Genomic DNA, 26,800 nt, shown 5'->3' with positions numbered 1-26,800 from the left:
ATAGTATTCCAAAAATGATATACATAATGATTTGAATATACTAGATGAATTTATTTAGGTAGCATCAATATTCTATGGTACAGAAAAGTAATAGAAATAATAAAATCACTACATAAAAGACAGTAATGTAAAGAAAGGACAGGAATCATAAAACATACATTGTAGCAAATACTTCCTACATTTCTGATTTAGCATAAAAGTATCTACTGGCACTGCCTAGCCTTGACTAGTGACCTTCTGAAGAGCTGTTTTGCATCCTGAATGTCAATGCATCATAGACAAAATGTTTTAGAACAGGTTGTGGAGCTGTTTTAAGTAGATCTGCAATTAGCCAAGTCTTTCCAATTTTACCGGGAAAGAGTGACGAGTCATACAAAGTGATGTAAATCTCTGTGGAAGATAGCTTAATAGCCCCACATAATTTAAGGGATTCAGACTTATTTCCGTAGTTGAGCCATTTATCCATTTTACAGTCCAGATCTTTCTAAATAAGAAAGGACACATAAGTCACTGAATTTTCTGTCAAGAAAAAAAGATGTACTGCAGAAGTAGAGAGGTGAAATCAGTACACAGTTCAGTGCTATGTCTGCATTCAAAAGTTTTATTAGGAACATTTGTGCTGGCATGCATTTTCTGAAACTGCAGGCTGTATGCTTTCTTCCACCTGTATAGTGCATCATCATAGGGATTTAATAAATAAATAAATAAAATCCTGCATTTTCACCCAATATTTTTCTTCTCTTTTGTCTCTGCCACATCATTGCTATAGCCATGGCTCTCAACACTGAGACCTCTTAGAGCTGCAATACCTCACTTTCATAGTTGCAAAAATGTTAACTACTACCTTAGAGGTAGTCAGTTCATCATGTGGCAACTGTACTGATTATCCAAGGTAAAAATTTTTTGGATGACCATGGTTCAGGACTTCTTTGGCGATCAAGATCCAGACTTCCTGCACCAAGASGTCAAAAAACATTGTATATATAGACATACACAACAGAAGCATGAARCTGCTATTTTCTATCAGACTGCATGCTGTCAGTTTGAAACTATTTGGGGGCCGATGAAAAGTTAAAATAGAATTTTCCATGTCCACATCTCCTGACAAAACTTTACTCCTGGGCAAAAGATAATGTAAAATTACCTGAGCTGTTAAAAGAGGGGAAAATGTTCTAAAAACTAACACAGAAGGCTTTTAGCTGATGGAGTAAGAATCCCTCTTCTGCCTTCTCCAGTCTGATGCCAATACTGCTTCTTGTTATATTTAAGTGCTAGCATCGCATTACAGAGATAGACTGGACATGAAAGCTGAAACTTCAGACTCTTCTTTCACTCRAGGATTTTAGCCTCTCATGTTCTGAGTTACACTCCCTTGCACTCTGTCTTTCTGATATGATGAATCTTGCACTTCTGTCTGCACTGCCTCAAAAAGTAATATGAGTGTTTTTATTATTTTTTGTATTTTTTTTTTTGATTAGCAAGGAAATGAAAGTATTTGCTGAGAGTGTTGTGACATCAAACACAAGCTAGATTTAAGTACCACCAGATTTAGATAGTCCCAAAGCCTGAGGATTATATCCCATTTGGAATTATGGCTCTAAAATCTGCCTAATTCCTAGATTTGTTGTTTATGTCTTTTCTGAGATCTGACTCAGAAATTAGTTGCATAAACCAGTGACAGAACTGAGAACTCAATCCAAATCTCATAAATCACAGACTAGTTTTAATTTCTGAGGTATATTTCTGTCTGAGGGTATATTTCTGCCTCTTATTCCTGTAAGTCTCATACTACATTGTACATATAGATGATACTGTTCAATATTTTTATACACCTTTTTTCAACCTTTTTACTTTAATATTGATATCTTTGTCACTACCTCTATCTTGTTTATAGTAAATGTCCCTTGCTAAATGTCTATTGCATTCCCTTTTTGCACATCTGAGAGCCTGTGTGCTAGTAGCTTATTTTCAGTTATTTGAGAGGGATATTTTATAGGGTTTTCTCTGCTGAGGCCATTCAGAAACAAAATTAAAATGGATAMAGGTAATTGAAAAACAGGAACCTTAAGATTATGTAGAGAAAAATTTATAATCTCTCTCTTAAAGATAGATAGATTTTACTATAATTTGACTAGTCAGTGCAAAATACATGAAAAAGACCTTTAATTTTTTTCACTATCAAGTATGTGAATTAGTTTGTCCAGCTCTTAATATTTTAGGARTTTATATTCATTGCTATTCATTGCTTTGCAATGAAAAATGTAAATTAAGTTGCATTGTGGGATCTGTGAAAATATTTAAATACATTTTTTGTTAAGTATGAGAGGTCTTTTTTTTCTCAGAACTATTATTTTAATGAGAAAACAGCTGAATTATAAGTAGTTTGTAAAGAGAGTGAAATGGGGGGGAGGGGAAAGCAGTTAAGTGGTAGCTCTAAGTCTCATACAACATCCTCCTCTAAAATATGCTGATAAATATATACACTTTAAAAGGAAAACTGAACTCAGTCTTTTTGTACTTGACCGTATTTTGGACAGGTTCAAGAGATCAGTGTTTCAGTCTGTGTGAAAAGGTTTCTTTGAAGAGAGATTTGCTTGCGAATACTTCACTCCAGTGGAACTCCTATAGAAGTGTGTGAGAACCAGTATAGACAAGCAACTTGGCTAAACCACTGTCTAGTCAAGTAATTGGAAAACAAATAAAAATTCAGCAGCATTTTTTCCCATAATTCAGACATTGGAGTATATGAAACGCTTACCTGGGGGAAATGATGCAAGATGCTGAGTACACTCCCTGTTGAGCCTAAAGATTTTGTAGAGCAAAAAAGCAAACCACAACGGGAGAAAACACGGGAGAATCATTACATGGAGTAACTGAAACTGAGTGAAGGAAACCATAGACAGAAGGTAAATAATCATGTTTTTATTAACCCCCTTAATAACTGTGTCACCAAAGCAGAAAGAAGGAAAGGCAGGTGTTCTCTATTAAAGTAATGCAGCTGCCAAAGTCAGAGTTTTGCATCTAAAATGCTGAAAGGAAATACTTGTGGGCTCTCCTAACCTCAAACAGCTCAAATTAGCTTGCAGAAGAGTCGTGTTTTAAGCCCACCGGCAGTGCTGGACTTTGAAAGTAATATTCAGTTAACTAAGGCTTGGGGTGCTGCAAGGTTATTACTCAAGTGTGGACAGGTTTCTGCTTTTGCACTAATTGGACAGTTCTTGCACTTTAGGCATAACAACTAGTGCTTTCTTCCTCACTGTTGAGGAAACTGGGCAGGTGGGCAGATGTGGAAGGGATGTCACAGCGTATATGTAACCCAACATGGTGCTGTGCAGAGAAACCTGAGCTAAACTAGCCAACTTGTTTACCAGTTATTATGTTAATATAGCCTTCTACTTGCATTAATTATCCTCTCTGATGAAGAACTGCACAGAATGGGAAAAGCTTTGAAGATTACAGAGCAGCAAAATGAAAAAACAAAAAGCTGGGGAGAGACYGAGTACCACAATGAGGCAGTTGCACAGCTTCCATCAGAAACTCAGTCTTATGAAACATTTGGCAACTAAAGATAAATATACAGTAATATTTAAATAAATATGTCACTCTGAGCACTGCAGAATGTCATAAATTAAGAAATTAGACTTTTCCCTTTTCCTTAAATGAATTAAAAGTACCTTATGACCTTATTGCTTATTACAGCCCATAATTCAGTTCAGATTTACAGGGTTACATTCTATTTTAAGTGTTTATTAGCAAATACTTCACTTCTGCTGAGTGACAGAGWGCCTTCGGGAATTCAGGTTAACTCCACATGCATACCAGAAGAGTTTGTCATGAACATTACTATTACCCTAAAAGGCAAGTTAATTCATAGTGTCYGAACAGTGAAGTGAGACTTTTTAGTGTGGCGTGTACCAGAGAACGATACCTTTATAAGTGCCTCATACAAAAATGTGTATGGCATGCTCTTAAATAAAAATATAGTCAAGATACTATTGATCACTGTGAGCTGAATTTCTTTAATTACATGCAGAAAATATTAGGGAGGTAAAATGTTGATATAATGTAGCAAYTGTAATCTGCATAAATTCAGAATTTCATGATTACATTACCATTATAATYAATGGAGAGAAAGCAGATTTGACTCACCTTTGACTAGAAAAGAGGCTGAGATAGCTAGGCTGGAAGGAGACACTTGGGGTATGAACATCTGACTAAATTAATCAGATCTACAAGAATTTACAGAATTCATCAACTGAATCCTTTTTAGTCTTCCCCTTCCTTACATCTTTCCAGTTTTACATTATATAACAAAAATTTCTAGTATTACTTGCTATGTTTATACGTGTGTTTCTCACATTCTGCAAACTAGTCTTCATCACTATAGCATGACCAGTGTAGAAACCAAAAGTAATGGGATGGGAAAAAATAAAAGAACATTACATTTATTGAGAAGCAATACCTCTCACCTCTTTAAAGACAGTCCTTTCCCTTTGCCTATAGTTATTCACTCAGGTGAATCAGCAGATACAAAATCATTGTCAATAAAATGATCAAAAACCTATATGTACCTGATTTATATGCACAGATGAATAGAGAAAGAGCCATTTTTAAGGGGAATAGCTCTCTGTGTGCAGAAACAAACTGGATTGGATCCATAACATTCTTATCAATCACAGAATCGCAGATACACAGAATGGTTGAGGTTGGAAAGGATATCTAGAGATCAACTAGTCCAACTCCCCGTGCTCAAACAGGGACACCAAGAGCACAGGGCACAGGGGGGCATCCAGGCAGCTTTGGAAGATCTCCAGAGAAGGAGACTCCACAGCCTCCCTGGGCAGCCTCTTCCAAGGGCTCTGTCACTCTCACAGTGAAGAAGTTCTTCCTCACATGGAGATGGAACTTCCTGTGTTTCAACTTATACCCATTACCCCTTGTCCTATCACTAGCCACCATCAAGAAGAGTTTGGCCCCTTCCTCCCTACATTCACCCCTCAGGTACATATACATACTGATCAGATCTCCTCTCAGTCTCTTCTCTTCTCTAGGGAAAACAGGTCCAACTCACTTAGCCTCTTCCTCTTGAGATAGATGCTCCAGTCCCTTAGTCATCTTGATTGCCCTCTGCTGGACCCTCTCTAGAAGCTCCACATCCCTTTGAGGAGCCCAGAACTGCACACAACACTCCAGGTGCAGCCTCAACAGAGCTGAGGAGAGGGGCAGGATCCCCTCCCTCCACACTCCTCCTGATGCAGACCAGGAGGATCCCATTGGCCTTCTTGGCYACGAGGACACTGCTGACTCRTGGTTAACTTGGTGTCAACCAAGACTCCCAGCTCCCTCACCGTGGAGCTACTTTCCAGCAGGTCRACCCCTAATCTGTACTGGTGCCTGGGGTTATTCCTCCCCAGGTGCAGGAYSSTGCRCTTRTCCTTRTTKAACCTCAGGAGGTTCAAYCTCTCCCAACTCTCCAGCCTGTCCAGGTCCCTCTGGATGGCAGCACAGCCCTCCGGAGTGTCGGCCACTCCACCCAGCTTGGTATCATCTGCAAACTTCCTCAGGGTGCCCTCAGTGCCCTCGTCCAGGTCATTGATGAACAGATTGAACAGCACCGGGCCCAGTACTGACCCCTGGGGGACACCACTGGCCACAGGCCTCCAACTGGACTCGGTCACATTTATCACCACCCTCTGAGCTCTGCCRTCCAGCCAGTTCTCAATCTACCTCACTGTCCATTCATCTAACCTACAYTTCCTGAGCTCTTCTGAGCAATCTTTTCTCCCCCTACAACAAGCAATGCACATATTGATCAATACCTCAGAGAATTCTTTGGCCTATATTTAGACTATATTTAAGAGAAATATACTACTTTGCTTTTTCTTATTCCTCGAAGTATCACTTTACATCAGACACGAAGATCTTAACAATTTGTGCTTACCATTCAAGCTGCCTGCTCCAGGACTTAGTTTGAAATTACTTTGCAGAAAACTTTTACATTAAGGTTGTGTTACAAGGTTGTTGCAAGGTTGTTAAGGTTGTGTTTGCATTAAGGTTGTGTTGGTTGTGGTAGATGTGCAGTATGAAACATTCAAGTATTGCACATATGGATCAMCAGTTCAAGGCTGTAGCACTAACCCAGGAGATTTCCAGAACTCCAAGAGAGAGATATTTAATGTCCCCGTGATGGATACAGGGATGAGTGATTGATCAGTATTACCATCTGTATTTATCAATAATTTTATTTATGAAGATTTGGCATGTGTCTTAAAGTGAATCTTTTCTGGTCTATTTTTTTTAATATGCTTCTGGGTTTCTGTTATATCCCATTCTTTTCAACACACTCCTTGAATACATATCGTGATATTAAAATTTTCAGGCAAAACTATCACTAAAATTTAACTTGATTTTATGTAATTCAAATTCAACCCACGTAAACCTGAACATTTACAACCATTTGAAGTAGAATCATTGCAGTTTTAATTTCTTTATCTTGKCTTTCTGTCACAACAAATTAAGTTAGATTTGCCTTTTTCAGKTTTTTTATGACTTTCTGTGTCCTTGCTATTTAAATTAAAGATGCTTTTAATCTGTAACCTGATGTCTTACAACCTCAAGAATAAGTTATGACATCAATAGGATTATGCTTTTTTGAAAACAATAGCAAGTCACAATCAATAAGGTATTCCACAATGTTATCAGCAAAAAGAGAAATAYGAATACATTTGAGAATTTAAAAATAAGAAGGACAATTATATGTTTATATTTTCTCTCTTCAATTAGTAATTTTGAGATTATAATTGGAATTAGAAAGAAATAAATGATTAATGAGGATAATATACTCAACAAATTAAACCCCTTCTGGTTTGGATAGGTGGCTTCCCAGAACTTCTGAAGAATGTGCTTTAATTTGTTAACGGTATCTGTGGTTTTTAAGAATACTCCTAAATATTAAACTAAATTCAGTTTCTTCAATGTGTTGCACTAAAAAAATATCATTTGAATTAGTAACTTTGCCTTTTTAAAATGTATATCTTATTTCTTTTAGTTCTCACTTAGCTTCCTAACATCCCTGTCACAGAAAAAGATACCTGGGCCCTTTGTGGCATTTTTATGATGTATAGAAACACCACAATGTTTCATCTGACAGCACAATGGCAGATCAGGTGTCCTTTGCTTGTAGTTACATGTCAGTGCCCAAGAGATAGATAATTACCAGTGACAGACCCGAGCTTGGAATGGGAGGAATCAAGGGTCACAAGATGAGATGGAAATGACAGAGCAGAGCACTCAGGAAGCATTCTTAGAGACAGCCTACTATTCTTCCGGTGACGGAAAGAAAAAAAAAAAAGTATCTAGGCTACATTATTTATTTATTTATTTTTCCCAGGAAATATGATATCATAAACTAGAAGCTGCTCGTTCTGCTCATATTTGTGGTTTGTGGTTCAGAAATTTTTGACAAGGGAAAATCATTGCTTTCTTCTCACCTAACTGGCAGCAATTAGCTGCAATGGAGTGAAAGAAGTTTCTGTAACCGCAGGGAATGGTAGCTGGAAAATTTATTAGACAGTTTTTTCCACTGATAGCAGAAGAGAGAGCAACTCTTTCCCATTCTAGCAATACAATAACTTTAGGATTGCAACTTACTCCTCGGGACATATTGCCTTTATGGCAAGAATGTTGTGTTTAAAGAAAGAATGTTAGCAAAAGGTAAATAGCGTAGAATGTTCCCATAAACCAGCAGCAAGGTGATTGTGTCCGATAAACAGGAAAGCAGAGCTACAAAGACACTTGAAACCTTCTTTTGACAGGAAATTCTGAGAAAAAAAAATGYGTTGAGGCTCTTCTTGACTTTGTGCTGAAGAATCAGCCCATTCAAAACAGACAGAGCAGATTATTGAAAATACAGAGTTGGTTTTACTGAGAGTTCCTGAACAAACAGATTGCTTATGTACACAGGCTACTGGATGCCGTACATGGGCACTAAGGACACTCTTTGAAAGAGAAGCCCTTGACAAAATTTTGCTTCCAACTCAAAACCTGGGTAATGGGCACAAGGAAAACTTGACAGAAACTTTTCCTTTCTGGCAAGGAAAACTTGACAGAAACACTTACCAGTACCATCAAATAGAAAGCAATAGGGTTCTCTGGGTAGTAAAGTCCTACTATTATACTGGTTAAATGATTTAGTTAGCCTAGTCTAACTAGGCAGATGTGAGTGGGAATTGTGTCTTGGTCCCAAAAAACAAGGATATTTCAGGGGTATGTGGTCATGTGGATTCCCAAGTGGAATTTCAGATTCCTGGGAAATCCCAACAGACAGAGATAATCGGTGAAATATGTTGTGCTTTGTGCCTAATGACAATATTAAATTTAAAAGACTTAGCTAACAGAGTATCTCAGAACTAGCAAACTCTGGTACTTCTCACAATTAGTGGGGAAATTAAGTCAGTAAAACCTAAGTGGAGAGAGTGAATAGCCTAATCTGTCAAAAGTCAAAACTCCCAAGAAGTGWTAGAGCTGAGAAGCTCCACCAAAGTGAAACATCACCCTGGTAAATAAAGCTAGTAGCTCTCCCTATAGGGGAATGACAGTGTTTACAAACTAAACAACACAACGAGAAGACAACCAACACAACGGCTTGAGAGGATGATGACATTTGCTGCACAATTTGTAACTTTCCCTCATGTATATTCCATTCACACTTTCACCATCACTTCATGATGGCATAGAAAACAGCTTTTCTTAAGCTTTGTGGAGGGAAGAAGGGAAAAGAAAATATTCTAGCCTAGTTAGGCTGTGAAACTGCTGGAGGATGCTTGCTTGGCTGATCTCATTAGGCTTTTGCATTGTGTTACTGTCATGAGATCCAGTCTCAGCAAGCGTTTAAGATATTTGACTCTCCATAACCCAGATTAAAAGGAATGCTCTTTATTTTATTGTTCTTATATGTGCAATGAGCAGTTTTATTTCTCTTAATTTTGCTGGCTTTTGATAAAAACTTCTTGCTCTWATTGACTTCATTCTTAGAATTTAATTTGCCTGAGATGATTTATAGTGTGATTCCTTCCATGCACATTATCTTATCCATCATCATTAGTATTGAATTCACTATTGTGAATTATTAAACATTGATGTATAAAGGTGTAAAGCAAAGCTACTTTGCATGCTTTAATTTTAAAATTTTGTTTCCTTATTTGCATAATTGCATAACTTTTGGAGATAAGATTTCCTTTACCCTCATTAAATTTTCTTTTGCTTGTTGCTCAGCTATGCTAAAAAAAAAAAATTCTCTTTATTTGTTGTTTTGCTTGTTTTAATTCATTCATGTCCCCTTGAGATATTTGTTTCATTCTCATCTGTGCAAAGTGAATTTCAACTATGTTAAGTTTCCTAAAAGCCTCAGTAATTTAATTAAATCTTAGGAGATAAAACCCAAACCTGTATACTACATGACTGATTGTATTTCTTGTTTCTGGAAAAATATGATGCTCAAAAAATTATTTGCTTAAAAGCAGAAACTGCAAGCTGAATAAAGAGGACACAGAATATTATTTTTCTGATATTAGGTAAAGGTTGATTAGACCTTAMTGAAAGACATATATTACTTACTCCTAGACATATATTTCTGAGAAACTAGCCTTTTAGAACCAGAATTATAAAGACAAATMTCTCTACAGTGTGGACTAAGATTCAGATCTAAAATCTTCAAAAACAGAAGGATTTCTTTCCAATCTCGTAAATATGTCCCGAAAATCTGCCATCATTTGTCTTTTATCATAACCCTTCAAAGTTATTTTCTTCTGTTTTGTATTTCACATTATCCATTTTGATAATCATCTCATATCTACTTATTACAATGTTTTCTGCTCTCCTCCATGGATTTCAAAGGGTGAAAGAAATATAATYCAATTTCATATCCCACTGAAGACTTTTTTTTCACTTGCAGTTAGAATAACTCCTTTCAATATGTAAATAAATCAAATAACTATAAAGACTATTAAGTTACATAATACACATAATCTTATAGTGACATTTGATGGAAACTATTTTCAAAATAGATACATGCCGTAATCTAAAGAAACGCTGGCACATTTAAGATTTACTGAAAGATTGGTCTTAAAAAAACATTGCTAATCTTCATGTGAACTCTCAAGTAGACGTTTAATACTCATTAGTCCTAACACGACTCTAACTACCTCTTAATTGTTGTGATTGACAAATGATTGCATAGGCAGATACTATTTGAGAAAATATTTATTGTAATGTGCTCCACACACAAATTATGTCATTAGAAGAGGAAGGAAAAAGCCCCTATCTCAGTTTGACTTTATGTTCCTGAGAACCCTCTCCATTTATAAGCAACTCTCCTTTTGATATCATTCAAGTCAAAAATCCTGACACTTTTAAATGGTATTGGCAAACTGGGGAGCTCTCCTGCACTTTGCAATACTTGCATGTTGATTAGCCACATGTGGGGCATTCTGCTGAACACACCTCCCAGCCATGCAAGAAAACCTTAGCACCTCTTAGCAATGCTTCATTACTTTCAGCTATTTTAAACATAGCTTTCTACCAGACTACTTACAAAAAAATAAGCAAGTGTAGGCTTTTTTTTGAGAGCTCTTTGTTCCGTATCTTGCTTGCAATATTTCAGGTTGCTTCTTGCTGAATAAAACAACCAGAGCTAACAYTGATGCTTCCTAAATTCTCCATGCATAGAACTACAGATTCGATATTTTCTAAGCAGAGGATTTTGGTATGTGGTTTCTGTTTGTGTAAGCCCTTTGCAGTTTGTTAAGACAATTTGATCTTACAGTTCGGCTGAAAGGTGGGTGGTTTGGATGGTGTTTGTTTTCTGTTTTTGTTTTTCTTTCTTTCTTTTTTGATTTATGTCACTGAAAGCATTATAAGCCTTTGCATAAATATTACATGAGCATATGGGTTACACTCTCATGTAGCAAACCTACATGTAGAACTACAGTGGTAAGATGCTTGCCATGCTCACATAATGGGCAAGCAGTTAGTGTAATCCTCTGTGCATTAAATGCTTTGTGGATCAAAAATTTTCTAACATGAAAACAGCTGAGAGAATGCTTCCCTGCTCTTTAGATCTGAGGGCTTAACCAAATGCTGCTTAAAGATCAAGTCAAAACTCTTTAGGAAGCTAATACACCTCAGTGATTCATTCCTCCCTAGTAGRCGCAAACTCTACTGCATTAACAAAGTCTTCAGACTTCTGGTACAGTATGCAAGGCAGGATTGGRATGGAAGCATTTACAGAAAATACAGATGCTATTTTGGCTGAAATAACCTTCCTTTTTACAGATTTTTTAAAATCAAAGGCTGAAGTGAAGTAATATRTGTGTGGGTAACAGTATTGTCTGTAGTAGATTGAGGATGAATTTGGTCTAGTGGCTACATTGCACAGGACAGTGTAGTGCATGAAAAATGATTTTCCTTTAACCCATGATTTTCCTTTATCTTTCATATCTCAAAGAAATATCTATCCACAGAATTTCAGATTTTTATGGTTGAGAATTATCCATGTGCAAGCATTGATTTCTGTAAGCACTGGTTATGTGCTATAACTGAGGAAAGGCATTCCAGGCTTTACATTCTAAGCAAATACTTTACCTGGGCAGTGTAATAAACAATTTCATTTTCTGGATGCATATGCTATCACATTTGCAGATGTAGCTCTTTTACAAGCCACATGCTTCATTGCTAAATTTCAATTTATTTACATCAGGGATTAACCTAACAGTCAGAATACTGACTGAGGCCTTTAGATTTTGTTGTCCATRATTCAAATTAGCATTTGCCAAAATCACTTATAAATATATATGCACACATAGACCCGTAATATATAGTATATATAATATATTTTTATTATATTTTTAATATGTATATATTTAAATCCCTTTCATTAACTTATGACTTCCTACATGGTTTCATATTGATCTATGAATGATCAATAATTCATTATGATATGGAATGGATTTTTTTTTTCAACTTAAACCTGTTGTGATTAACTCACCAGAAATGAAGTAAATTAAAAAGAAAATTAATGGGCCCGGATTCATTAATTGAAATTAAATTGAATTCTTTTGAAACTGTCCCTATKTGAAGCTGAATGGCAGTTCAATCAGCTGTATTTTCAAATGACTAAGTAGCATCCTCTATAATTAACACTGCTTTTGAGGTAAGCTTGGAACAAGAGCTACAAAATAGAGTCACAATTTGGCTCCGGTAGTTCAAGGAGCGCATATGCAATTTTGGAATTCTGTTTAATGTGAGGGCCTCTGTGTATATCCATGTGAAATTTTTATTTGAAAGATGAGCATATTTGCTTTGCCTATTGATTATTTTATTATTGTGCTTCTAGACAGCAAATCATAGCAATTTGGTGCAAACAGTCAAATTCCAAATAAGGTGCATGATCCTCTCTCTGCTGATGCAGCTTCCTGCCCAGACAAGGACCCCTCAAGTCTGACTTCAAGGGGTCAGGCAAGCACACAGCAGATTGCTCAATAAGGCTGACCATGTGTCCTACCCAACTCAGGATTTATGTGATAGGCCATCTGAGGTGAGCAAGAAGAAACAGAGCAGAAGAAAACTGTCTGTGCAGCGGGAGACTCAGAGACAGTGCATAATTTGGAGGACAAAAGTATTTAAAGACAAGGATAACAGAATTTCTGGAGCTAAAAGATTTCATGAGTAAATGATTAAGATAATAGTGCTTGTTTTTGTGCATTTCTTAGCTCAACAGTCATTCAATTTTGCAACCTACGTAAATCTACACTATWTTCCTCAGTTATGATGGGGCTCTGGAGGAGGGGAACTTCAAACCCAAACCTCCCACAATATCTTCAAGATCTCAGAAAAAAAAAAAAATGGAGTGAAGTTTCAGGATATCTCATGCAGCTGCTGAGTGCCAAAATCCTGTGTCATGCAGGACTTGGTAGTTCCTGTCCCCTTTGGAGTGCCTGCAATGTGTCGGGGAGCAGAAGGGAAGCCACAGCATAATCATGMCCAGGCCTGATTTCTTTGCAGCTTTTTTTTTTTTGCAGCAGCAGCAGAGAATCACACTTTAAAATTCTTCTTTGGCAGGTGCAACTTCAATCTAGCAAGTTGTCTATCTTCTCTTCATCACTGAGAAGTTGAGAGGGATTCATCAAATATTAATGACCTTCTAGGTTGCTTGCCGTGAGCTATATAACTGCAGCTCACAATTCTGAGTTTTGAAAATAGTATATCTCTCCATCTCAGTACACATTGAAAGTGCTTTCAGAAATAATTAAGGGACAGGAAAATAGGATATGGCCAAAATGTTAAAAAACAGAACGCCACTAGCTACCTATGCCATTTCTTCAATTACTTTCTTGAAACCTTTTCATCTCCAGTCACAAAACACCTCTACATAAATGTGCCAGACAACGTTAAGTTTGCCAGTGAGAAAATCTGTGAATCAATGAAAAACCTCTCTAAAAGACCTTACCAAATGAAAAAAAATATCCTTGTCAGTGCATAAAACATATGTTTTTTCTCACGTGATATTCAGATCCTCTGAAAATATAGCTTCTTGAAGCCTATTTAGTGACTTGATAACCCATCAAAAGACAATTAAAAGGTCTGGTGTCCTCTGATGACCCAATTGCAAAAGAGGCAGTATGCTCAAAGGCCTCTGTGAGTTGTGTGTTCACATATTACTACAAAGCGGGGGAGAACATGCACAAAGAAAAGCATTAGATGCCTTAATCTGTCAAGACCTGGAAAAGCAAATGGGGAATAATAAGGACAGCAGAGGTAGTTTCTCGATATATTTGTGTACAATAAGGAGGCTAGAAAGCTGTTTCTGGGATCTGAGCCACAGACTGCTCTGGGGAAAATATATGTATTTGTGTTCACTTTCTATAACATTATTCAAGATCTTCCTGTCTCATTTCATTTGTGCAAAATATAAATGTAGGGAAATTAAACAAAACATTCTTGGTTTTATTCAGTTTATTTTCTTATTCCTAATAAACATTGTTCATCTCATTGAAATTGTTGTTCAGACAGGCTGCCCTTGGGGAGCAAACCAGGCTTCAGAGGGATGCACAGAAGGCAAGCGAAGCTCCAGTTTCAAATGGGTAAATGGTACAATATCTCCTAATGTTACACATGCAGGTTGCCAAAAAAACTGTGGTAGCCAGCAATCAAGATTTTAGAGCAGAACCAGAGAGAAGAGTAATATTTGCAACACCATTTTACATGTTTTATATTTATTAATTACCATTTGATTTGATTAATGATCGTTTGCTTTGATTAAATCTCAAATCTCTTATGATCTCCCCAATAGCACTCTCATTTTAAAACAGTCATCTGAAGGAATACCTTCACAGAATAGAAAAAAAAATCCTCTAAGAGCCAATCATTACTATGAATATCCCATCATTATAAAAGCAGCATGAGGTGGGTCTTGATAAAATGCAAACACTTTGAGGATGCTCAGGAAAATAAAAACATCTTATCTCTTGGAGAGAAAATAATCATTCAGCTTGAAGTACATGTCTGGATTTTATTACATGCCACTGGTTTGTCTTTGGACAAGAGTTGTGTTTTCTTCATATTTGTATGGTTCATAGCTCATTATCAGTGATTAAGAAATCACAAATGAAAGTATAAGATGTTAAAACCATCATATTGGTCATTTACTGCAATTTCTAAGTAATGTAAAAATCATACACACAGAGGCATGATTATGGATTATATATTGGTTATTCATCATAATTTACTGCCACTTACCTGAATAAATGACAAAGATACTCTAAAGGTCAAATGTGAAACTTCAGAGGCAAAAAGTAAACATATTTTCTTTGTTGGCGAACATTTTGTTTGCACTGTGCATAAGTTGCCCTAAGGATTTCTTGCTGTTCTCAGAAAGTCAACAAGCAAACCTTTTGAAAATGATTAATATTGATTTTGCAGAATATACCTCAGTTCTGCTGGAATATTTTCTGTCTGCAGCAGAAAATTATTTTTATTTTTTTGAACAAGAGAACAATTAATATAGTACAAGTGAACCCAAAAATATTGTCCTGACTATTTCCCTTTCCCTTTTTCTTTTTTTTTTTAATTACTCCAGGTATTTCTATTCAGTTGGTTTCACCAGCGTAGCTGAGAATAACTTTTCCATTAGCTATATTCATTAGACAATCCCATTAGGTTAAATAGTTAGATGAACACATCAAGGAGATGCAGAAAGTTAGGAGGTCTTCTTGGGTCAACATCAACCCATCTTACTCCACCTTGGGCAAGATGAGTTCAGCTGCAGGAATGCAGCATAGCAATTTTACTTGGTGTTATATGGTTGCATACAGGCTCTGCATAAATTATGTTTTGCATAGAGAAGGTTATTATTGAGAGTCAGTTTTTTTTCATGTGCAGAAGGAAGTGCAAAGCTGTTTCTCTTAATGGATGTCACAGAATCACAGAATATCACAGAATATTCAAGGTTGGAAGGGACCTCTAGAGATCATCTAGCCCAACCTTCCCGCTCAAGCAAGTACACCCAGAGCATGTGGCACAGGGCAGCATCCAGGTGGGTTTTGAAGACCTCCAGACAAGGAGACTCCACAACCCCCCTGGGCAGCCTGTTCCACTGCTCTGTCACCCTCACAGCAAAGAAGTTCCTCCTCACCTGAAGATGGAACTTCCTGTGCTCCAGCTTGTGGCCATTACCCCTCATCCTATCGCTGGCCACCAGTGAAAACAGCCTGTCCCCTTCCTCCCTGCATTCTCCCTTCCTGAACTTATACATGTCCTCTTTCCCTAAACTCCTATCTGGGGAAATACTACCACAGCTTTATACTGAAATGGTTACCAGCACCAACATGTGCTAGTGCCCTCAATGCACCTCCCTTCCTATGGGGAGAGTTTGCAAATGCTAACAAGAAAGAACTGGGGCTGCTAAGATCCTGCTGCTATTTTGTAGTAGCCCAAGGGAGGCAAGGAATGAGGAGGAACCGAAGTCTCCTTTTACTGCGAGGAAAAGGGGTCTCCATGTGGCTCCAGGTGGCAGCATATTGTAGAAGTGACTTCACCTGTCAAAGTTCTGCAAGTTTAGAGGTTTCAGAAGATACTGAAAAATACAGATGTAGTTTCCTTTATCTATTTCCACCTCCCCTTGCTTCCCCAGGAATACCAATGACCAGCTAACAGTCTAAAGTTTGATTTGGTTAACTTATTCATCTGTAAAAACTCTTACATAATAGAACTAGTGGTTTATATCTTAATTTAAAAAAAAAAAAAGGCATAGCTCAAACTCATGGGTTTCTTGGGAGCTAGCTATCATTCCTTAGGGAGTAGGCTCTTCTTAGTAATAGCCGTCAGGGACACACCAGTTACCTTGGCAAAGTAAAGGGTATTGACCCAGTGCTAAGTCAAAAATAACTGACTCATACAACCAATTTCTTTTTCTATAGAAATATATTTTGCCTGTAAAGTTTTCCAATTCAAATTGTAGATTTACATAACCTTTGCACTGAATCACAACTCAAGAACTACTGCTTCCAGATAAGCTCATTACCATTTCAGATTTACTAKTCAAAATCATACTTTCTTGCTAAAGCAGGTCTTCAGCATGTTTGCTAAAGGAGGTTTGACCTGCTTCCTTCAGGAAAGATACATGAATGACTATCTCATGGTAGTAATTCAAATATTTYATGCTTTCACAGATGCATATTCACCGGGAAACGGCTTTTGAACTGCTTGCTTCAAATTTCAGAAATGCTTCAAAATGTGGCTTCCACATAGAGTGAATATTTTTTGTCTCATACATCCATTATTTTGGAGTAATAGACCAAAAATGTTGCCACTCCATTTCTCCTTCCAAACTGTAATTGAAAGAAGACAATCATTGATTTTATAGCTAATTCCAAAAGGAATCAGGTTCGATATCATCTATTTTCTTTCTCATATGCAAGCTACCTTATTTTCTCCATTTAATTGACTTGTCGCCTTACAGTATTATTTTCTACACATCAAGATAATGTCATTGTTTTAAAATATATCCTATGAGACTATTCAAAATAGATAAGGAAATATTGTTCATGTATTTTCCCTACTGTCTACAAAGAGCAGACACAAGCTCTTAAGCTTTTATCAGCAARCACTGATATCATCAGATAACACATTTACATATAGATGTCCAAGTTCTTTTACTTTTTGTGGACAAATATTGATGTTCAAAGGACAAACTGGAAGTCACTCTTCATATTTGCTTTTATATGTTTTGTTATGGAAAGTTACAGAAATAAGTTATTAAAAAAGAATCTGCATAAGAAGTATTACACTCTCTRATAAGATTTCACTCTTCAGCCAGTAACTTAGATATTGAAGTTGGACCACCAAAGATACCAAAAAATGGTTTAAAATTCACATTTCCCCATCTCCATTCTTGGAACATGTCTCTGTAACAGTAAAATTATAAATAGAATATGTCCACAATGATTCATAATTTCTCCTCCACTTCACATTTCTTTTTGCTTGACTAGATTGACTGTCAGCTGTAAATATTCACCAAACTGAGTAAACAAGGCAAATGCCCTCAGTGCATTCCAGGTCTTCAAGCAGAGTTTTGTATGATACAATACACCAAACATTTTCTTTTCCAATGTGTTCGATAGCTAAGCAATATTAACAGTAAACAGCCCAAATGGTAGGACTCAAATGTGCTAAGCCCCCAAGGAAACAGAGGAACAATATCATTTATGTRTCATTTATCCAACAAAAGCTTTTAACTCCTTGAGAGGTTTCACTCATCAGTATTACTTGTACCTTGGGATTCAGAGTGACTTCGACTTGTTTGATGCACTACCTCAAGTAGCTGACAGAAAAGAAAAAAAAAAAGAGCAAAAAAGCCTACTGCAGCTGTTAGGAGAATATGGCTTTTGTGGATTCTGAATCTCATTCTTTTGGAGCAGGAACACTCTCAGGGATATGAAGGAAGAGGGATTATTCAATGAATTGAAAACTTATGCTAAAAAGCTACCCTCTCCTGTTACAAGCAAAGACCTCACAGGCTTTGATACTTCACGAGATTCCAGGGAACAGACTGCAATCTTACTTTCTTTCTGGATGAGGGAAGATTTCTGCTCAGGTAGGGGGCATGACATTTTGACAGAGCTATTTCAAAGAGATTTTTTCCATTGATCTGGTATCTTGCAGCATCCTGCAACCTCTGAATAATACTGCCTGTCTGATTGAATATCACAGATTTCAACTCTGTTGAATAAAAGCTTCAGAAATAATGCTTGGCAATAGGGCCCTTTCGGATGGTTTTTGGAGTCAAACACGGTCTTTTCTGTGCAATGAATTGACAATACTCTCATTTCTCCTGTATAGCTGCCCCTAAACCCTAATATCCTTCTACCCACCTGTTAATATACCCAACATTATGACAATTCTTTTTCAAAATGTCTTTAATTATATCTTCCAGGTGCTGGCAAATATATATCATAGACTGAATTGCTACTCTTAATTTGATAGAAACATATTTCACAGTCATCTAAACTGACCCTAGTTGGTCTGACAGCAAATATTGATGAGTACCATAGAGTTGTGGTGTGAGTAAATGGGGCCTCTAAACATACACACAGTCCCTGTGAAGGGAAGGTAAAACAACCAGGCTCTATAGAAGCAGTTTATCGAAGGAACAAAAGAACAGAAATCATGACTATTTCAGTCATTTTCCAGGCAGTAGATTTCACCTGTTCTTATCTAATGAGCTTCTTTGAATTGATACTGATAAAATGTGGGACTTTGATGTTATCAATATCAAATTTCTTGAATGCTTTTAAGTGATTTCACATAAATTCTCTTTATTTACAGTATGTTTAAAAATATTTATACATTAGAGGTTTTAAGTACTACTCAAGTGTTATTTGGCTGAGTGCTAGGTAGCATTTACTCCAAAAATGAAATACTTACTGAGTTTTCATTCACTCTTATTTCATTTTATCCTCATTGCATAAGACATTTCGGCTGGTGGCCCAGCAAACCTTTATAAACCCTAAATAATTCATAGCTTTACTAAATTCATACTTGTAACTAACTAGGCATCTTCTCTATCAGCTCATCATCACTTCTAGGTCAGGACACTTTTGTTCAAGATCTTTACTGCATAGTAACACAGAAGATAGTAGGTCTCCAGATCAAAGTTTAGCCAGCCCAATACCAACTTTTTATTTTGTGAGCAATGTGCTYTTTGCAAGGTCTTCTTGATCATTCTCATGTCAGGAAGAGATAAAACTCTTCAGTCAAAAGAATAACAGATCAATGCTAGGTTCATTATCATATTATGACCACATCATCTATATCCCAAGAGCTTGAGTCAAGTTACAGCACATTAATTTTGTTAAGAGAAAAAAGTCACAGTCTTCAGTCCAGCACCTACAACTCTCTGCTACTATTTTTATTTTATTTSATTCTGTAATATCTTTCTTTTTTCATTCTTACATCAACACTGCACTCTAAGATATGTGAAACATTAAGTTCTTCCAGTTGTATTTCCAGTAGAGAATTAGGGGTRGTAGAACTAGAGATAGTTTGAATATGATTCATTTTATATGCAAAGAAATATTAGTCATGCAATATAAGTAGCTTAAGCAACACACTGGGAATTCCCCCGTCCAGTGCCCTCAGCCCAATACTAGAACAATTTTACCCCAAAGAACAGCAAGCATTAGAGATCAAGGCAGACAGAAAATACTTCTGTTGCTCACAGCAGAGCCCTGTGCAAAAATGRTCCATCTGTGGGAGTTCTGGCTCTTCATTGCAAACAGTATTTTATTTTAATAGGACTTTACATGCAACTCATATTAGTTCATTTTATAACCTTAAAATAATGACCACATCCAACTTAAAAATAGTGTATTCTAATTTTTGATTCAGTTCAATAGTTAATATATCTGTTTTGTCTGTACAGGTGCTCCATAAAAATCCATCTACATAATCCAAAAATAAAAGATTAAAGTTGAGTAGACTGAAAAGAATATTTTCTACACTTTCACATGCATTTAAAACAACTGAAATATTTACCATCCATTTCCCTTTCACTTTAGCTCATGTTCTTTAGGTGATACACTATGAAACACAGTGGAAGTGGTGTTCTTGTGTTTGTAAATAAAAATATTATTTTAACCCATTGTCCATTAGATACAATGAGTAGTGTACCGGTTTTGATTTAAGCTGATATTCTCTCTTTCCCAAGAAAGTATTAATATTCCTTAACTTGTGTCTCTCTGTTTTCACTCTATTCTGATAAGCTTTCTGCTTGTTTGTTTTCCATGCATTCCACATGCATACTGTTATCTGCTTTTTGCTCCTTGAACAATGCAATAATTCATCCTTTGTTTTGATTGTCCATCTTTATATAATTTCCAGAAGTTTTTTTTTTTAAATCCCTAGTCTATCTTTCATAGGCTTATTTTGAACACAGCACTCGCAAGAAAATTTCTAAAAATGTAGATAGAATTCTACAATAGAATAACAGGTAGAATGYAGATAGAATAACAATATTGTTATTATTATTAACCTAAATATCAAAACCAACCCTCAGCCAAAAGAATGTGACTAATAACATGAGCTCCTGGATTCTCATTTGAGCATAACACAAATTCCCAGGCAGAACTGTGTAAAATACTGATTCTTTATCAAGATTCATATTTCTTCATATTTTAAAATGTAAGCCTGAGCCAGTCTTGAATTCCAGGTCACATTTTTCTCCTTCAAACTTCAGACAGGAATGATTTSCCTGAAAGTGGAAGAGAAGTGACCTCCTAAATGATGTTCAATCTTTATGTAGCCAGATGACTAGTGACTCTCCCCACTTGCACTGAAGTCCATCTTTCTGTAGCAACTCTGYGTTATATCTTTGTTTCTAGTCTAGATCTGATCTCTGGCTTCTTCCCTACATTTACTCTTTTCTGTATCTTGCCTTGTGCTCCTATTTTGCTTCACATTTTTTTTTTTCTGAGCTTTGAGCCAAATCTTTTAACTTTCTACTCTGCTTCTGCCATGTCTTTCTGCTCTAAACATCAGACAGGACTACAGTTTTGCCTGAGTCCCAAAGCTACTGGTTTAAAAGCTTTCTTTTGTAAAACTCATACCACTTGACAGAATGATCCCATAAATCTGTGGGACTGTCCATCTTTGTATTATTTCCAGAAGTATCTTTTTAAACATACTGTGTCCTGCCTCTCATGGCTTTATTTTGCACATGGCAGCTGCAAGAAAATAACAGAAAAATAAAGGAGATGGAATTCTGTATACAGTCATTATTTATAATTCAAACACAGGATGGCTCCACCGAGCCAGTACAGCTTCCAGGCAGCCCCATCATCATTCTTTTCAGATATGGACGTTTTACGTTATATCTTTTCATCACAATTTTGCCTCTAGATTTCTTTTCAATGCAGTAGTTCTTCCAAAATCAAGCACAAAGCCAGCAAATAGAAATGCATTATGTGCCCGTGAAACCTAATCTGCAGCAAAATTGTTCAGACAAAGATGTATACCTACACATTGGCAATTTATCATTTTTAAATCTATTCTTGAACACTTARGCAAGCACATTCTTTAATAACACAAGATACCATTTTTTTTCCCCTCAATATTTGTAATTAAAATTTGTGTAGTGCTGAACCACTGCAGCATATCTGATGAGAATATAAATGATTCCACTTATGGAGGAAGGCAATACATTKTGCATTATTAACATGCACTCTCAGTTAAAATTTCTTGCTATGAAATCAAATGCTGTGAAGAAAGTCAGCCTCTGTATCAGTCCTCACAAATGCTCCTGGCACCTAACATATGACTCACTCAAATTCCCCCACCAAAAATCAGAACGTTCATTTTCAAAGCAAAAGGAAATATGTACAAATGTGATTCACTAACAGTTCCTGAGGGAGCAAATAATTGCTCCAGACTATTTCATCTTTTCCTAGCGAAAGTAAATTAAAAAAAAAAACCTCAAGTGCATATGTAATACTGCAAAAGTATGGGGGAGGGAGGTGAGGGGTGTGGAAATCACTTTATAGTGATATATAAAAAATAGAGAAAATATCTCTTTAGGGAAAGAAAAGCAAATTTAGTGTTTGTGAAATACTCAGCCCCAGAGAATAAAGATGCTATAATCAGGGAGGAGGCAATATGTTCCTGTGGCAGCTAAGGATATCACCACATTACTCAGCATTTCCTGCAGCTGGGAAAACATATCAAGAGGTCAAGGGGCGCCCTGGCTTTCATGTTTCTTTACCGAAGCAAAACTTGAAGATGCCTGTTGTCACTGTGTTTTAGTAAGATGACCTCTGTCATTTATTCACCAGGAGTTGGACAGAGACCTCAATTTATATAAAATACTGAATATCTTAAAGCAAAGCTATTCCATCCAGACTACTACATATCARACATGCTTCAGTATCTAGGGTATGTGTGAGTGTGAATGCATTAAGAGGGAGKATTACAAATCTAGGGAAAATATTATTTGGTTGACACACACCTTCAATATAATCAGACAGAGATTGCTGGAGACATGCCTCTTTCCCAACAGCCTGAGGGTTTTAAAAGTTTAAAACTACTAATTAAACAAAAACTCAGTTTTCTTGCCAGTTCACGCTAGAAAGAATCTATACAAGAAAAACTCTTTTGATATCTACAGTGTTACTAATGACTGCACTTAATTCCTATAAAGTTTATTGACTTATATTATTATATTATTATTCCTTTATTATTCCTTTTCGTTCCTTTTTCTTCTTTTTTTTTTTTTTTTTTTTATTCTGAAAACGATGATTAAGAATGTTTAAGTGACTGGAATATACTGCTCCTTTGCAAATGATCGGTTCTAATCTTAACAGAAATTGGCAGAAAATATATTAGTGCTAATCATTTTTCTTTTATGGTGAAAACTTACATTCTTTTGTGCAACTACTCCTTCATTTCCGTGGTTTTACCCCTATGTGTTGCACTGGTCTCATCACAGAAGTGAAGACATCAGTTGGCTGCAGTAATTTGGATTGCCTCCTCCTCAGTTTTCACAACTAGGTTTTGGATCTGCTTAACTGTTTCTCTGGGATTTGATATATCAAAACTTGCATACTGTGTGTACAGAAGGCTGCTGTAGTTGGCAGTGCTGCATTTTTAGCTGCATTGCAGCTCACAGTGTTTTGTATAGTAAAGCAGAAGAACAAAGTTGAAAAGGGACTGAATTCTGGGCAAAAGATCTCTGCTTTCACTTTGCCTCAGAGACTGCTGGTCAGAAAGAGGCAGGGAATGTTTTGGGTTGGAAAGAGACATTGGCTTTTTCACTCTCATCTATTTTAATATACCTTAATGGCATTTATAGCTAAATGCCTTCATAAACAAAAATGTAAATAGATAAAACATTTCATAGACTGAGAGGTTTATACTGAGATAGAAGCTATGACGCTCTTATTGAAGTCTCTGAGGACAGTTGGGGAGTTATTTCAAGGTGTAAAAAGGCACAGTAAGACTTGACCATGATCTTGTGACATTACAGAACACTAATCTGAAACACAAGAGACCATGAAGTGTATCTGTAATAAATGGAAAATGAAAAAGTGAGGCCAAGAAAAATATACCCATAAAGATTTAACAGAGTTATCATTAAGATTAGGAGCTGTCAGCTAAATGAAATTGCTATTAATTTTACCAACAAAAWGCAGTACCCCTACAGGAGTTATTCTAAGCAGTGCTACTGGAAGCTCTGAGCAACAATGAATTAATTACAAAAGTAATTCTTTTCTTTCTTTTTTAATAACCAGACTTTTCCTCATCRGTCTTGTTAAAGAGGCTTGTGGCTTTATCATCTCTAACAGACAGAAAAGAGCAGATAGAATAAGATGGTGCTTTGACATCCGCTATTGCCCTCATAGTGCACAGAGACATGTAGTACCTCGTAATTTGATAAGAGAACAAAACGTTTGAGTTTTTAACCCAGTCATTGTTCCCTCTGATTTTTTTTTTTTTCTTGAGCATAGAAGGTGCTTGAACTCTTGTAGCTGAAACGGATAGCAAAACATTTATCAGTTTCAGCAAATTTCCTTACTGGTCCAGATGAAATCATTTTGATATCACTTTGATCGGCATAGCATAAAACTCCAGCTGATCAAAAGATGGAGAGCTGGTGTCTTCCTTTGAGAGTATCTCTCTGGCAAGCCTGTAGAGATGTCTTTTGAATGGACCTGTTGACGGCAGTGATCTTGATCTTGATCGCCCTCTCAGCGATGTGCTCTGGATGCAAAACTGAGGTCTGACAATGCACAACTGAGGTCTTGCCTGCTGGGCGGAAATGCCTCAGAGCACTTATAAAATAGGGGATTATCTTGCACACAACTGGTTTCTGCCTTCCCTAACCCTTCCTGTGCCTGTTGTCTCTGGCTACTCTGCCAGGTAGGTCTGCCTCACCACCTTGCCAGGAGGTGAGGAGGACAGAGAAAATGTTTCTCAAAGAGCCRTATGGTGATGGGAATGAAGGCAGAAAAGAGAAGATATGGGTGCTCAGAGGATTGGGTGCTTCCTCCTCAGAGGAGGAAGGAGAAGAGGTCCCCAGGGGGCAGCTAGGAGATCTGGAGAAAGAAAGCCCGCCCACGGAGCACSCATCTGCCCTCTCCCACCAGTCCAACCTCATTCACAACCCAAGCAGCAGTGTCCTTCCCTGGGGTCCCCAGTCCCAAGGACCCTCATTTTAACCACYTCTTTTGAACAAAAACATCAGCGTAGCCTTCATGACCAGAGTGGGCACATACAGCTCTTGGTCACMTCACACCATCACTTTCCTGCCTGGTGTATTCACCTGACTGCCATAAATCTCAGCAGAACTAGGACTTCTGATAACCTCATAGAAGAGGTTCATGGATCAGCACTTGCCATGTATAACTAATCCTGAGCAGTTCCCTCGCTTTTTATCACTCTCACTTTCTAACAAACGGTGCAGGAAATGAGATGCCTGAGAGTCTCTGTCTCCAGCCATAGGAGACTCCTCCAACTCCAGTTGCTGGCAGCAACAGCCCTGCTCGTTCTTGTGCCAGGTCCAGAAATGTCGCATTGGTGATCTGGTCCTTTTGAATTTCAGATTTTTTTCAGTTCTGCTTTTGAATTGCCAAGGGCAAGCCTGTCCTGAATCTGCTTTGTGTTTCTAGCACATAYCAAATATCTTCATTCAATAATTCCTTCTCACCTGTTAATTTGGTGAACTGGTTTTCAGTCTGTATCACAGAGTTCAAAGTGCTTTGGTCTTACTGCACTTCGTGATTGTTGGAAATGTTCCAAATGTCAYAGTACTCAGTGACTATGACAATGTTTATACATAGGGCATGATAGTCTGAAATGAAACAGCACTCCCCCAAATTCTTTGAAAATGTTGATTATAAAGAAAACTTAACTACCTAAATGTCAGAGAAAAGGTGCGTTCATACAGATAGGACTTAAACAAGTCTGTCRTTTATTCTCAAGGAAATTGCTCTTTGGAATTTACATCAAATCTTCACTTCTGAGTACTAGAAATTTTTTAGGACATCCAAAAGAAGTCTCATCTCACCTGATCAAACAAAATACAGAAAYGTTAAATCTGTCTTAAAGATTTTATAATACATAACAAATAATTTGGCTTTGATTACTCCCTCTTTATTAATTATGTTATTAGTTAATGCCCTAGATATCTGTTTTAATTACATTTGCCAACCATATTTCCATATCCAGAGCATATTAGTACTTAGTATATCTAACACAGAGACTTGTGTAAAGGAGTAGTGAGTAATCTGTTTCAATTAAATCTCCACGTTTTGTGTAGCTACCCCTATGACATTTAAAACCTTTATTAAAGTGTGCTTGTGATATGCTTGTTTATTTGGTGTGGAACTGGCTTTAAAACATCTTAGTTTATGTTTTCATGTGCCTTGACACATATTATGGGGTTTGCAAGATTCAAGACACTATTTTTTTTTCCTGTAAAGGCAATCCTATGGGATGCAAGGCTTGTAAAACACAGAAATGAAAATTGTCAAAGATCATAAGTTCCCTGAAGCTTATTTCTTGAGAGGGGTATGTTTAGAAAATAAGCAGAGGACCTTCCACAAGCTCCARTTTCTCAGTAGCTCCTAATCAGAGTCCCCAACAAGAGCACACAAAGGACAATGAACAAGTATTATAAACACTTTTCAAGCAAAAATTTCTGCATTGCATCCATAAGCAACCATAAAACCTTTGACTAATGCTCCACATAGGATTCCTGCAAGGTGCCTAATCTCTTCATAAAGTTTCCACATATCAGCATTCAGCTGAGACTACTTACAATGGTCACAGCAGTCTCACTCTGCTGCTGTTTGGACCTTGTGTGTAGTCATTCATAACAAGTAAATACTACAAATGTCAAAAAAATCACTTAATTATAACTCTTTTTTTTTCTTCAAGCACATCTTAAACACAATATTTAAATTAGATTTGATTACAGGAAAAGTTGAAATCATTTCCCTGTTAAAATGTCATTGTCAAAATCACTTCACTGTAAATTCACTATAGAGAAGAAAAGGCTGAAGCAGGTGCTAGTTTCTGTAGAGGACTCATTTTCATCTATAAGTGAGTCAACACTCCAAGTGTCTGGTACAATAATTCTGTACATATAAAGCACTTGTTCTGGGGGAAGGAGAAACAATATTTTTCACATGATGGAAAAAAAATTAAAAAGAGACCATGCTCTAAGTACAAAATGTTGTACCTAAATAATCAGAAA

The sequence above is a fragment of the Nothoprocta perdicaria genome, unplaced genomic scaffold (assembly GCF_003342845.1).
Source record: "Nothoprocta perdicaria isolate Ctin4 unplaced genomic scaffold, notPer1 scaffold_159, whole genome shotgun sequence".
Taxonomy (NCBI): domain Eukaryota; kingdom Metazoa; phylum Chordata; class Aves; order Tinamiformes; family Tinamidae; genus Nothoprocta; species Nothoprocta perdicaria.
This window is presented reverse-complemented; position numbering follows the sequence as displayed.